The 13,434-nt window shown below is 43.4% G+C and overlaps 1 protein-coding gene across 5 annotated transcripts in view; it reads right to left on the reverse strand.

Moving 5' to 3' along the window:
- armc1 (armadillo repeat containing 1) overlaps window positions 1-13,434 on the reverse strand; it is a 135,776-nt gene that overhangs the window by 104,250 nt on the left and 18,092 nt on the right. For all 5 annotated transcript variants that reach the window (XM_061805805.1, XM_061805807.1, XM_061805808.1 and 2 more), the window contains exon 8: window positions 10,956-11,048. The gene's annotated coding sequence lies outside the window, so the exon portion shown is untranslated. The remainder of the gene's footprint in view (window positions 1-10,955; window positions 11,049-13,434) is intronic.

The raw sequence follows: 13,434 nt of genomic DNA on the forward strand, positions 1-13,434 counted from the left end.
CCCCCATTTTTGTTCTTCCATAAACAGCTTTTTTTTTTTTTTTTTAATTTCTTGTTTTTACATATTTGTTCTTCCATACATGTTTTCCCCCATTTTTGTTCTTCCATAAACTGCTTTTTAGGTGTAATTTCTCTATTTTTCCAATTTTTTTTTTTTTACACTTTTTTGTAATTAACTATTGAAGATTTGCAGAAATTTGCATGATGGTTTTGTGATATGCTAAATATTTTCTCATTTTTAAACAATCTTTGAAAACCATTTCCTCAAATCTCCTACATTTCGGAAGTTATTATGAATGTTATTGCTATTATGCACCCATTCAATTACGCCGCCGCAAATCCTCACAAGGGTCGCGGGTTTGATAGAGCCTATAATACCATCATCGGTTTGCAGAGTCACCTGTTGCTAGGGAGAATTTGTGCAGAGTTTGGTAAGCAGATATTAACCATATCCGTTTCGTCACCAGCAGGTCATATTTTGCGCAGATGGCGGCAGCGATGCTAAACTTTGATATGCGGCTACAAGGGGGGCCGGTGGGGGGGGGGGGGGGCTCTCAGCCGCAGAGTCCCGGGGGAGCGAGCGGAGGGGACCACTCGTCGGCGAGCCGCACTGATTATGCTAATGTTCCATATAAATATCAGCAAGATGCTCATTACTGCTTTGATCTGATGGCACTTGTTCGCTCTGATGTGTCGTGATTTGCTCTAATGGAGCAACATTACTTAGGAAGCGTATTAGCGGCGTTTTTTTTGGGGGGGGTGTCGGATTTTGACATCACACAGATACCCAAAAATAAATAAATAAATGTAGTCACACTGTAAAATCAATACAAAGAAAATGTGTGAAAATATTAAGTCAGTCATATATACTGAGGACAAAAGATTACCCCCCCCAAATCATAAAAATAATTTAAATATTAAAAAAAGGATTCGCATTCCAGCTAGTTAATATTAATGGAATAGACATATTTTGATCAAAATCAGATCAAAATATATTTAATCTAAATTTTCAGATAAAATATTCTATTTATTGGACATCATGAGGGCTATATATATAGATTTTTTTTAATGGTACATTGGCGCCCTCTCATGGTATGCGAAAGAATCGCTGCCTCAGTACAGTTCGGTTGTCTTTAACTTTCAAATTTAATCTGTACAAGATTTGTTTTCGCAAAACATTCGAATCGAATCCAAGCGCGTCCGGCGGCCATCTTGCACATTTCGGACCGACGTGGCTCCCCGGGGGGAGAAGGCCTCCTCCTCGCCGCCCCTCCCGGCTGGGGAATTGTCGGCGATTATTGTCACGCGAGCACATCCAGTTATTCAGCGGCACGCACGCCGCAAAACACATCATTACAAAGGGCCGCCACAGGAAATGAGATGTGCGGGGCAAGGATCCAGAAGCACAAGCGTCCACACCCCCCCCCCACCACACTCTAATCACCGCCGCCAACTGTCACCCCGGCTCGGTGAGGATTTTGCCCCGCAAACTCGGCGAGTGGCTCTGCAGCGGTCGGACATCCTGCCTAACATGTGGCACCCGTGATAATTACGGCAGAATTAACACCGGGCGGCTTTATGGGCCTTCTGCCGCCGGGCTGCGGATGCCAGATCGGCGTGCGCGCGCGCACGTGTGCACGCTGCCCGGTCTTTGAGCGCCACTGCGCCACTGGGGTCCGGGCGCCCGCACCACTCTCGCCGCAACAACTGTTCCTTCTCGACGAAAGGAGGAGAAGGACGAGGTTCTACTTAGCCGAAGCAGAACGATCATCTCGGTTTTACGAAATAATAGCAGACAGCATGGTGGACTCGTGTAATATAGTTTCCATTTTGTTTTTATTTGACAGTATTTCACTAAACTACATGTTTTTATAGTTCCCATATTATTTCAATTCCGAATGAATTTTTAATGTTGTACTTTTACATATTTTTTCCTATTTTTGGTCTTCAATAAACTGCTTTTTTTTAAACATTTTTTTTCTTGTTTTTACATATTTTTCCCCATTTTTGTTCTTCAATAAACTGCTATTTTTGGTCTTCAATAAACTGCTTTTTTAAAATTTCTTGTTTTTACATATTTTTCCCCCATTTTTGGTCTTTAATAAACTCCTTTTTTAAACATTTGTTTAAATTTCTCGTTTTTACATATTTTCCCCCATTTTTGTTCTTCCATAAACAGCTTTTTTTTTTTTTTTAAATTTCTTGTTTTTACATATTTGTTCTTCCATACATGTTTTCCCCCATTTTTGTTCTTCCATAAACTGCTTTTTAGGTGTAATTTCTCTATTTTTCCAATTTTTTTTTTTTTACACTTTTTTGTAATTAACTATTGAAGATTTGCAGAAATTTGCATGATGGTTTTGTGATATGCTAAATATTTTCTCATTTTTAAACAATCTTTGAAAACCATTTCCTCAAATCTCCTACATTTCGGAAGTTATTATGAATGATATTGCTATTATGCACCCATTCAATTACGCCGCCGCATATCCTCACAAGGGTCGCGGGTTTGATAGAGCCTATAATACCATCATCGGTTTGCAGAGTCACCTGTTGCTAGGGAGAATTTGTGCAGAGTTTGGTAAGCAGATATTAACCATATCCGTTTCGTCACCAGCAGGTCATATTTTGCGCAGATGGCGGCAGCGATGCTAAACTTTGATATGCGGCTACAAGGGGGGCCGGTGGGGGGGGGGGGGGGGGGCATCAATGGCGATCACACCGCTGGCCCGTTTACTTTGATTTCTCTACTTTGTGTTCCTGGATCAAACGAGTGTGTCGCACATTAGCGTCGAGAAACTCGACAACAACAACAACAACAAAAAAAACGGCAAAAAGGAAGGAGATCACAGCCCCCTTTCGAGCAGCACCCGCATCTGAAGTCTCCTGCTGGAAGTCGATTTCGCGGAGGACTATCAAACGGCCAACGACAGATGTTTGCACGCGCCGTCCCCCGAACGCCCCCTCCTCGCGCGCTTTGATTGGGCGCCGGTGTGTGACAAACAGATGCTCATCACGCAGTTCAGTGAAGAGCGTTACTTGCCAGCGACGGCCTGGACAGGGGCCAGTCGGCGGCGGCGGCTGCACCCAGGTAGGCAGCTGGGTGGGGGGGGGGGGGGGCGGCCCACAGGAGTTGACCGTCCCTCTGCTCGGCACCCGATCAAGAGGCAACGAAGGGAGGCAAGCTACGCTATCGTCGTAAAACCGTTGACGATACATTACAAAAGTCAATGATAATCAATCGCAAAACCATCTACGGGACGTTCCGAATCCCATGTCCTCGGTTCTCGACCGCAATCCGTCCAAGAAGCCGGTTCGAAAACCGAATCAACCGCCGCGCGAGTTATGTTATTACCGGGTTTTGTTGGAGGGGTGTTCAAGTACCGATTTTTGTTCGAAAACAGAAGCAAAAAAAAAAAAAATCTCAAAATTTTCGTTGGAGAACCGAGGTTGCACTGTACTTGACTATACCTAGGATATCTTCATGCTATCGATGATACAGCTTACCGCAAATAACACATCACCATATCTATGACATCAACAAGATACCATCCAAGTTATGTCTTGACGTCCAGATCATCATAATACCAATACCATACATACCACAATACCTTTGATGGTTTGGACTGAAATTTAGAATATCATCACAATATATTAAAACACTATCTTTTGAAAATATAGTCAGTCCATTTTATTCATCACAAATTATCAATATTATGACAGCGTCTACAATACGTGATATTGTAATAATACCAGAAGAGATATGTGAGGATCTCCTTGATATCATCGGGACCGACACAAAATCATCTACGTCACTATACCTAGGATATCTTCACGCTGTCGATGATACAGCCTAGCGTCAATCACACATAACCATATCTATGATATCAAGACGATACCATCTAAATTATGTCTTGACGTCCAGATCATCATAATACCACCTACGACACATACGAAAAATGATATCATCACAATACCTAGGATATATCACCACAATATCTACAATATATTAAAATGCTATCTTTTGACGATATCGTTTGTCCGTTTAATTGATCACAAATGATCAATATTATGACAGCCTCTACAATATGTGACATGGTATGATACGGGAGGAACTCTTTGATATCATCAGGACCATCGATGTATCACAAAAATCATCTACATCACGATACCGTTATCTACAATACTTTGATCTACAAGTCATCACAATATCACGTACGATACATTTCGATGTTAGATATCAGCATGACGCCATACGTCCAAATATTGATATCATCCCGATAGACTGTATCGCGACGTCTCGGCTGATAAATAATTGGCAGCTCGCCAGAATTGTGTCACTCCTTGACGACCGCTAAAACTTGTTAGCATTTTGTGCCAGTCCTCAGCCGCGTCCGGTCCCGGGCGTCTCCCTTCGAGCCCGACCCGAGTCGGCGCGAGAGCGAGACGAGAACGGTGGCTGGGGGGCGGGGGGGGTGTCCTGCGCCGGAACGACGTAAAAGGAAGCTATCGGCGCGGGCGCAGACGCGATTTCACGGCTGGCGACGCGCTCGCGAGTTGAGCTGTCTCTAGCTCAAATGATTCAATTAGGCCAGCTGTCCCTGTTTGTCATGGCTCAACTGGCCGCGAGATTACCTTTCGCCGGGCGCGCGGCCGCGCCTCCTCCGCCACCGCGCCGATGGAAAAACACGGAAAAAGGGGGAAAGAAGGCGGTAATAACCGTGTTAGGCGCTTAACCGCTAAACGTGCACATCCCTTTTTTCTTCCTTCCACGCTCACGCTTGCCGCATTACCCCAGGAGGATTGAACACAGACTCGTTTTTGCCGGGTCGACGGACGCACCGTCGACTACTCGGAGAGAACCTGATATCATCATAGGATTATCTCAAAAACAGACAGTACATCACAATGAAAATCACGATATTATCTCCAACCCAAGATGATATCAATTATCATTTGATCAATACAACCGTGGTGATGATATACAGTTGAAGCCAGAAATTACCATACAATGTGCAAAATCTTCATATTTTTGTCGCACCGTCTAAAGTCAAATCAGACTAAACAACTCTTGTTTCAAGTCAGTCATGATCACCAAAATTATTTAATTTTGATAAATGTCACAATGATGAGAGAATTTCTTAAAGCATTTCATATTTTCTTCTTCGAGGTCAAAGGTTTACGCGTATTTCCTGGATATCGAGTAGCATTTGCTTCGAACTGCATGACTTGGGTCAAATGTTTTGGGTGACCTTCCATAAACCTCTCCTAGTACTCTGCTGGAATCCTGGTCCATTCCTCCTGACAAAACTGGTGTAACTGAGTCCAGTTGGTCGGTTTTCCTTGCTCGCGCACCCCTTTTCAGTTCTTGGAAGAACCCATTTGCACCAGGTTTTAGCTTCTTGTCTTATATGTTGAGATCTTGCCTTAATATCTCCGTGTAATGTTCTTTCTTCATGATGCCGTCTATTTTATGAAGAGCTCCAGTTCCTGGTGCAGCAAAAATGCCCCGCACCATGATGCTGCCACCTCCACGCTTCACAGTTGGGACGGTGTTCTCAGGTCTACAAGCTAACCCTTGTAACGTTGGTCACTAGGGCCAAACAGCTCCACTTTCGTTTCAGACTACCGGACATGTCTCCAGAAGTTAGGATCTTTGTCTAGCTGTCTTTTTGCAAACTCTAATCTGTGTTTCTCATTTTATTATGAGGTTTCTTTTGGAATAATGGAATGGCTTCATTCTCAGTGAAGGCCCTTTCAGCCCAGGTCGGTGCAGGACTCCTTTCACGTTCTTATCAGCTACATCGCGCATCTTCACAAGCTTCAGGGGTTGATCTGTACATTTCAGATCAATACATGTTCATTTGTGGGACACAGATACTGTCTACTTCCTGAGCAGTGTGATGGACGGATGATGATGTCGTTTATACTTGCGTGTAATTGTTTGAAGAGATGAACATGGCATCTTCAAGTATCTGGAAATTGCCCCCAACAATGAGTCAGACTTTGGGAGCGCGATGATTCTCTCTCAGATTTCCTGGCTGATTTTCCCATGATTTCAAACAAGGAGGCGTGGCCTTAAATACATCCCCAGGTGTGCCGTCAATTAATTTAGGTTATCGATTAACCTATCAGGAGCTTCCAAAGCCGCGACCTCATCATCTGTAGCGAGCAAGGTTTAGTCTTTGACTTCAAACAGTGAGACAAAAAAATTAAGTGTGTTTTTGGTCAGTGTATTTAAACTTCTGGCTTCAACTGTAAACTATCATCACCACTATCCATCTTCACCAGATGATGATCACACAATCTAGTTATGCCGTGTATAATACTTCTTGGTAGCTATGATATAGTCGCAATACGCCACGTCTATCATAGCATAGCATGAACAGTACACTACAATATCTGTATCATCACAGGTTCATCTACAAAATATTTTCTACAAAACGTGACGTCTATTTTGTTGTTACAAATAACAAAACCACCAATGACTGTTATTCACACGAAACTTGTGCCTTCCACCAACTTGCCCTTACAAGGTACTTAACACCAGGAGTCATTAGGGCTGATGTCTTCTTCTCCTTCTTCTTCTTTTAACGTAGTTAGCGTCAAGTAACCTCATCAGACATCGTTAGCGTAATTGTCAGTCTGGAGAAGGTGACGGGCTCGAAATGGCCAATTAAAAGATCATTAGCCCCGTTAGCGTCTGCTCCCGTTTTTGTTCTTTTTCAGACGTCAACAAGACCCCCGTTAAAGGCGCACACCGTGCTAACCGCGGCATGAAAACAAACACTCTTCTTCTTCATGAATGATCAGTCACTGTTGCCGCACTTAGCAGAACACGCCAGCCAACCGGAGACGCGTGCGCAAAGAACAAGAATAAAAATAAAATGAATTAAAAAAAATAAATAAATCTGGTACGAATCCCACCGATGTACCAGGAAGTAGCATGCTAGCTCTCATTGGATCATTAAAAGAAGCATGAATGTAACCAACTCCAAACTAACAAATGGACAGACCAGCGAATACGTGACACCCCATGTTCACTTTCAAATCCAGTACCGAGTGGATTTCTGGAAACCGTTAGGTAGCAAGATAGCTTCGATTGGAGTCGTCGAAATAAACAAAATGCTTTGTCTACTGGTCTCGGGCCATCGTGGGAGAAAGGGTGGTTTCGGCCTCCGAGCTGTCAAATCTCTCAGCGAGCTCGTGCTCATCACAATGATTGGGAGAATGATGCCTTGTTGCTAAACTAGCATTCACGGGCCGTCTAGCGCACCGACGACCCCGCGCTGTTGCCTTCGTTAAACAAATCTTTGTCATTTTCGCTAGTCAAAGTTTTTTTTTTTTTTTTTTTAACGTAGAAGATAAATGTCCGCACGTCACAGAACCAAGATGCTAAATGAATTTTCTTCAACAATGGTAAAAGCAAGCCATAGTATCTTGACGTCCCCAAAAAGATACTACGGCATCCGCGATGCATTGTCACTCACTTTTTCACGATACCTGACAAACTACGATGACAGTACCTACGTACTGTATGATACATCGCCGGTACGTCGCAACGTGCGTCAGGTGACCAACCCGACCGGTTCATTCCGGCCTTGGCCGTATAAACCCCGCCTGACTTCAACCAATTGGCAAAGCTAGCCGTACAATATCTTACGTCGTCAACCGGAGAAGCGTGCAATTCAAATATCTTCGCTCCTGCGACGCGTTCAGGTACACATGAGGGCTTGGCGGTTATTGCGGCGTCAAAGTGGCACATATCCGATTGTAAAACGGCCTCCCTCGCGGCCGCTATGATGGCTTTATGAAGAATAGGAGCCGAACGGATGCTCCCGCGCGTAATAATGGACATCCATATCCATACAGACAGTGACTGCTGGGCTTAATGGAGCTCCCCAGTCAGGCTAGTGTGCAATGTTCAGGCCCATTTCCTTTGCACTCGCACTGCGGCCAGGAAGGGAAAAGGGGGGTGGGGGTTTGACCCCGATGTGCTGCCTGCTTCGCTCAGGTGGCACTGAGCTAAGGCAACTGAAGCCACACAAAGCGCTTTGCGCATTGAAGGGAGGCGCTGACAGGTCCTCCGAACGCCCCTCGGGGCTTTTCGTTGCGTTTGCCCTCGCATCGGTACAATGACTAGTCCCGCTGTCAACACCGCGGGGCGGCGCTTGAAGAAGAATCGAGAGGAACGCCGGCTCAGGGTGAATCAGCGTCTCGAAGCCGTGCTCGGGCTTGAACATTTTCTTGGATTAATCGTACTTTCAGGAAAACTTTAGTATCGAAAATATCGCACACTGCGCGACCCGAGAAGATAGTGTAATTTTTTTTTTTTTTTTTTTAAATATACTATTATCTCAGCATTTATTGCTACGCTCCCAAGAAAATACTGCAATCACTTCATTAAAAAAAAGAATTTATAAACATAAAATCTTAATTTTAAATGGACCCTTTTGTCAATGAACAGATGATTTTAATTGTAATGTATTTCAAATTGACTTTAATTTTACTAGCTGCGCAAAGAAAAAGAAAAATATATGAATGTAACATTTTTTCCCAAGTATACCTTCTTTTTAACATATCATGAACTTTATAACTTTTACCTCAAAATTGTCTTAAAAATTTCTTGAGCTATAGTTACATTTTCATAGTTATATTAATAGCACAAGTAAATAATTTCAATAATTTAATTTACCTATTATATAAATGTGAATTAAATTAAAAAATTATATACATAAAGTAGATTTTATTTTTTTACGTTTCAAAAATTCAATCTGAATAAATAAAATAAATAAAATAAATAAACATTGCATTACAAAACCTACAGAATATAATGAAAAAGTATACTTTCATCAGCGAGGTAAAAAAAAAAAATACATTTTTCCGAAATGTATACATTTCAAAAACAAGAAAATCATGCAAAAATTATCAATCAGTAGCATTAAATTGGTTATACATGAAAATAAGTAGTTTAAGTCTTTTAAGATGCTGATGAAATCCCAACGAGTTGCATACAGTTATAAGAGAATAATAAATACTTGATTACTTACTGCAAGTATTAAAACATTATCAAAAAAAAAAACAAAAAAAACACACCTCAGTTTGCTATAAAAGCTTCAAAACTATTACACTTAACAGTTTAACTGCAATCAAACATTTTAGATTGAGCAGTTGGACTGTACACATATTAGAAGGGGGGGGGGATTAAAATATAATGAAGCAATCAGAGAGTGCATCATCATCATTATGAGATTGAAAATAAGTTTAGAAATCATAGAAGAAGTGAGGATGGGGAGGAGTGAGTGCAGTCGTGAAGAGTTGGCGGGAAGTGATCATTACTTTAATTGATGATAATGCTTTTAATGATTGAACATTTTGTCTAATTGATGGTGATTGATTGCACATTAGCGCACAAGGAAAGTGAATCAGGGAGCTAATCAGAGAGACGACGGCGCGGGTCAACGCCACCATGTGACGGAAACATACAGCGGCGGGGAGGGGGGGGGCGGCAGATGGAAGGGGAGTGGAGGAATATTAAAGAAGTCGTTAGAAGAAAACATGCACATTAAATATTACTTATAACTCGCTCGCGGTTGTTTATATTGACTTGGGGGAAATATTGTACATAAATTTGAAAAATAAACTTAAACAGCGGTGCCTTGACTTATGACAATGATTTGTTCCGTGACCTTGCTCTGAACTAAAAAAAATTCCAAATCGTCTTTCCCCATTGAAATGAATGCAAACGTCGTTAATCCGTTCCAGCGCCTTTAAAAAAAAAAAAAAGTTTAAATACAAACACTTTCAATCAATTTCTACATTATGATAGTTCGCTGGGCATTGTGCAATTTTTCTTGGCCACTGGGGGACAGGATAGACGTACTACAACATAGGTTTGAAGATTGTCGCAACAAAGCTGCTGTAACATTGGTCATTTTTCGCAGAAGGTAAATAATATTTTGAGGATTCTTATATGCCATGGGAAGTTAGCATTCCTTGAACAATACATACACAGTTTCGGTTCTATTTTGCACATTTGCATTGGTTGCAGGTGTCCCTAATATTGTGGGCCACTCTCGGCACGCCAATGTGAAGTGCCGAGGTGGCCGAGTGGAATGCCGGAGTGGGCTGCCCTTTGGCACCGGCGCGCCGTCTCCGAGTGGCTCGGAGTTTAATGAACGGCAAGTGCGATAATGTGATTTGTCTAATAGGGTGACATCGTCTAATGGCGGGCCGTGATGATGATGAATATCGCGCTTTTTCTGGGAGAGCGCGTAGACGGCCAAGGGGTTTCGCTAAGGAGTGACTTTCGCTGGACACTTTTCAATGCTTAGATGCAAAAAAATGAAACTAAAAGACCAAACCATGAAGGAAAGAGAACCCCATTACCGTACGAAATATGTGACAAATTAAATATCTGTACGATGAGCGGCAAGCGTTACTCCTAGCTTGACGCAAAAAGCCCAAAAGAAGCGTCGGCGTGGTTCCGAATGATGGAGGAGTTTCTCAGCCAAGGTTGTGTGAAGGACAGGAAGAGAGGAAGAGCAGAGGCGTTTTTTGGGAGGGAATCTTCCTCCTCCGTCGCAGTTTGTCACTGTGATATATGCTAAATGCGATAATTAATACCCTCATTTTCGCTAGCGAGCCACTCTGTGCGGGGCCCTAATTAAAACTGATGTAGCTACTTAGCACAGCCAGCATCACAGGTGGGCCCAAATTCATCAGCAAATAGAGCTACATTGCTCCACGCGCTGCATTTTTTTCGGTTTTTGTCGCACATTTCAGGTACGATGCAGACTACTAACTATATAGCCATTTGTGCTCAGCTAAAATTTGCCTAGCAACAAGGACAAGAACTCAGAAAAAGAACCGGACACATCGTCACTCTAGATTAACGCTACACTCCAAGCTAGCTAAAATGTCCTAACATTTAAAGACAGCTTAACGGCTACTCACCCTTTGACCACGCAATCATGGAGAAAAACAGGAAGGTGTACGCTGGATCAAAGCCTTGGAAAGTTCAATTTCCTGCACTCACTTTAGGACACCCTAAAAAGCCAAAGAAAAAGAAAAAAAATGTTAGCCGTAGGTTTGTCGACGCCCTCCGTGACGACGGCTTGGACGTCTACGCAGTTCGACGTTATTTCCAGCCAACAAAAGTTTACTGAACGACAACAGCGGAGTCAAAGAAATCACCACGTGTTTATGAATGTTTCATGCGGTCACGGCGAATAAGGAGAGTTAATTGCGAGTTTCCATAAATTAGCAAATTGTTATTTCATGTTAATCACAGTTCTTCGGATGGTTCCTTCTTCATGAATAATTCAGCAACGGGCACGCGAGGCGCACTCACCCAAATAAAAATTTGTGGGGAGAAAAGAGTGGGAAGAACAGTTTTGTTCACTTCTTAATTAAAGGCAAAATCTGATTTTCATATTTCCGTGTCAGAAGTGGGAGCCATTGCCAAAACCTTCTTCTTTTCCTTTCGGCTTGTCCTCTTAGGGGTCGCCACAGCGTGTCATCTTTTTCCATCTAAGCCTATCTCGTGTATCTTCCTCTCCAACACCCTCAGTCTTCATGTCCTCCCTCACCACATCCATCAACCTTTTTTTTGGTCTTTGGTCTCTCTTCCGTGACAGCTCCATCTTCAGCACCCTTCTACCAATATTACTCACTCTCTCGCCTCTGGACATGTCCAAACCATCTCAGTCTGCTCTCTCGAAAACATCCAACTTTGGCTGTCCCTCTAGTGAGCTCATTTCGAATCCTATCCAACGTGCTCACTCCGAGGGAGAACCTCAGTTCTGCTTCCTGTTGTTTCTTCAGTCCCACCGTCTCTAATCCGTACATCATGGCCGGCCTCACCACTTTGCCCTTCATCCTAGCGGAGACGCTTCTGTCACATAAAACACCAGACACCTTCCGCCAACTGTTCCACTCCGCTTGGACCAGTTTCTTCAATAAATGGATCAAGAGAATGTGAAGGTAATGGTAATTGTTGATCCTGGTTTTCCAACAAAGCACACTGACGGTTACCCTCTCGGGATCCTGGAGTACTCCCATCATAAATGGAGTAGCCGCTACCCACTTGGTGTCAAGAGTGGGACAGCTCTGGCAGAATGGATATAATTGTCATTACAGTGAAAGGTACATCAGGTTTTTATCCAGTGACTTGACAATGGGGAGGAATTTCAGGAGGAGAGGGACAACCTAAAGGTCCAAAACAATGTCAACCTGTCAGGGGAATTAGAAATAACAGCGATGGATATGAGGATGGGGAGTTGGCCAACGGAAGTAGCGGGGGTTGGGGGGGTGGTCCTCACTCAAGGGGTTAATGCGGAGGCGGGGAGGGCATCCAGTCAGAAAACAAGAGCTAAACAAATCTGTGATGTGGAACATGGAAGTGAGCGAGAATGAGAGAGAGCCACTCAGGAGGGATTAATGAGAAGTGGGGGGCTGCGCAATGATCTGGCCTTTGAGTGGGGAGAATGGCCCTAGTCGAGCATGGCCCCTGAAATGAGGTGAGACCGGCGTCACCTGATCCACAATTATCATGGCTGACGGGGGTGGAACAAGCAGAAATGGAGAGGGGGGGGGGACACAAACACACACACATACACACAATTCACTTTAGGACAAATTGTCAGCACCCTTCCGGGACTCAATGAAAGCTTGTTAGAAAGATTTATACTTTATAAGGCACCGCATGGACACTATTCCTGTAAGGACAGAATCATTATCACGGTGTGGACAGTTAGAGGGGGGCAGATGGTGAAAGCACACGCCTTGGCGTCTGTAAAAATACCACCGCTGATAGTCGGAATTAATATTCATAAAACCCATTTTAGCATTTTCCTAAGCAGACCACCAAAAAAAAAGTAGATAAGGTAAGCGAAGAAGCAGAAGCAACGCTTCTGTAAAGACATACCAGATGTGAAGTTGGACCTTGATATGCTTCTTACGGAGCCACCCCTTGGGTTTTCCTGGCTTTGTGCTCCGACCCAGCCGCGACCCATCTTCAATGCTCTGACTGAGGGAAAGAGGTTGTCACCCCAAAATCTCAAAATACATGGCCACGGACATCTTCTCCTTAATACAATGCAGTCGTCCTGTCCCATGTGCAGAAAAACACCCCCAAGCTTCACGGTAGGGATGGTCTTCTTGGGATGGGCCTCATCATTCGTCTTCCTCCAAACGCGGCCAGTGGAATTATGACCAAAAAGTTCCATTTTGGTCTCATCTGACCACAAAACTTTCTCCCGTGAATCCTGTGTATCATCCAAATGGTCATTGGCAAACTTAAGACGGTTCTTGACATGTGCTGGTTCAAGCAGGGGAACCTTCCGTGCCATGCATGATTTCAAACCAGTGTATTACCAACAGTCACCTTGGAAACGGTGGTCGCAGCTCTTTTCAGGTCATTGACCAAGTCCTG

The sequence above is a fragment of the Syngnathoides biaculeatus genome, chromosome 19 (assembly GCF_019802595.1).
Source record: "Syngnathoides biaculeatus isolate LvHL_M chromosome 19, ASM1980259v1, whole genome shotgun sequence".
In the NCBI taxonomy this organism is placed as follows: Eukaryota; Metazoa; Chordata; class Actinopteri; order Syngnathiformes; family Syngnathidae; genus Syngnathoides; species Syngnathoides biaculeatus.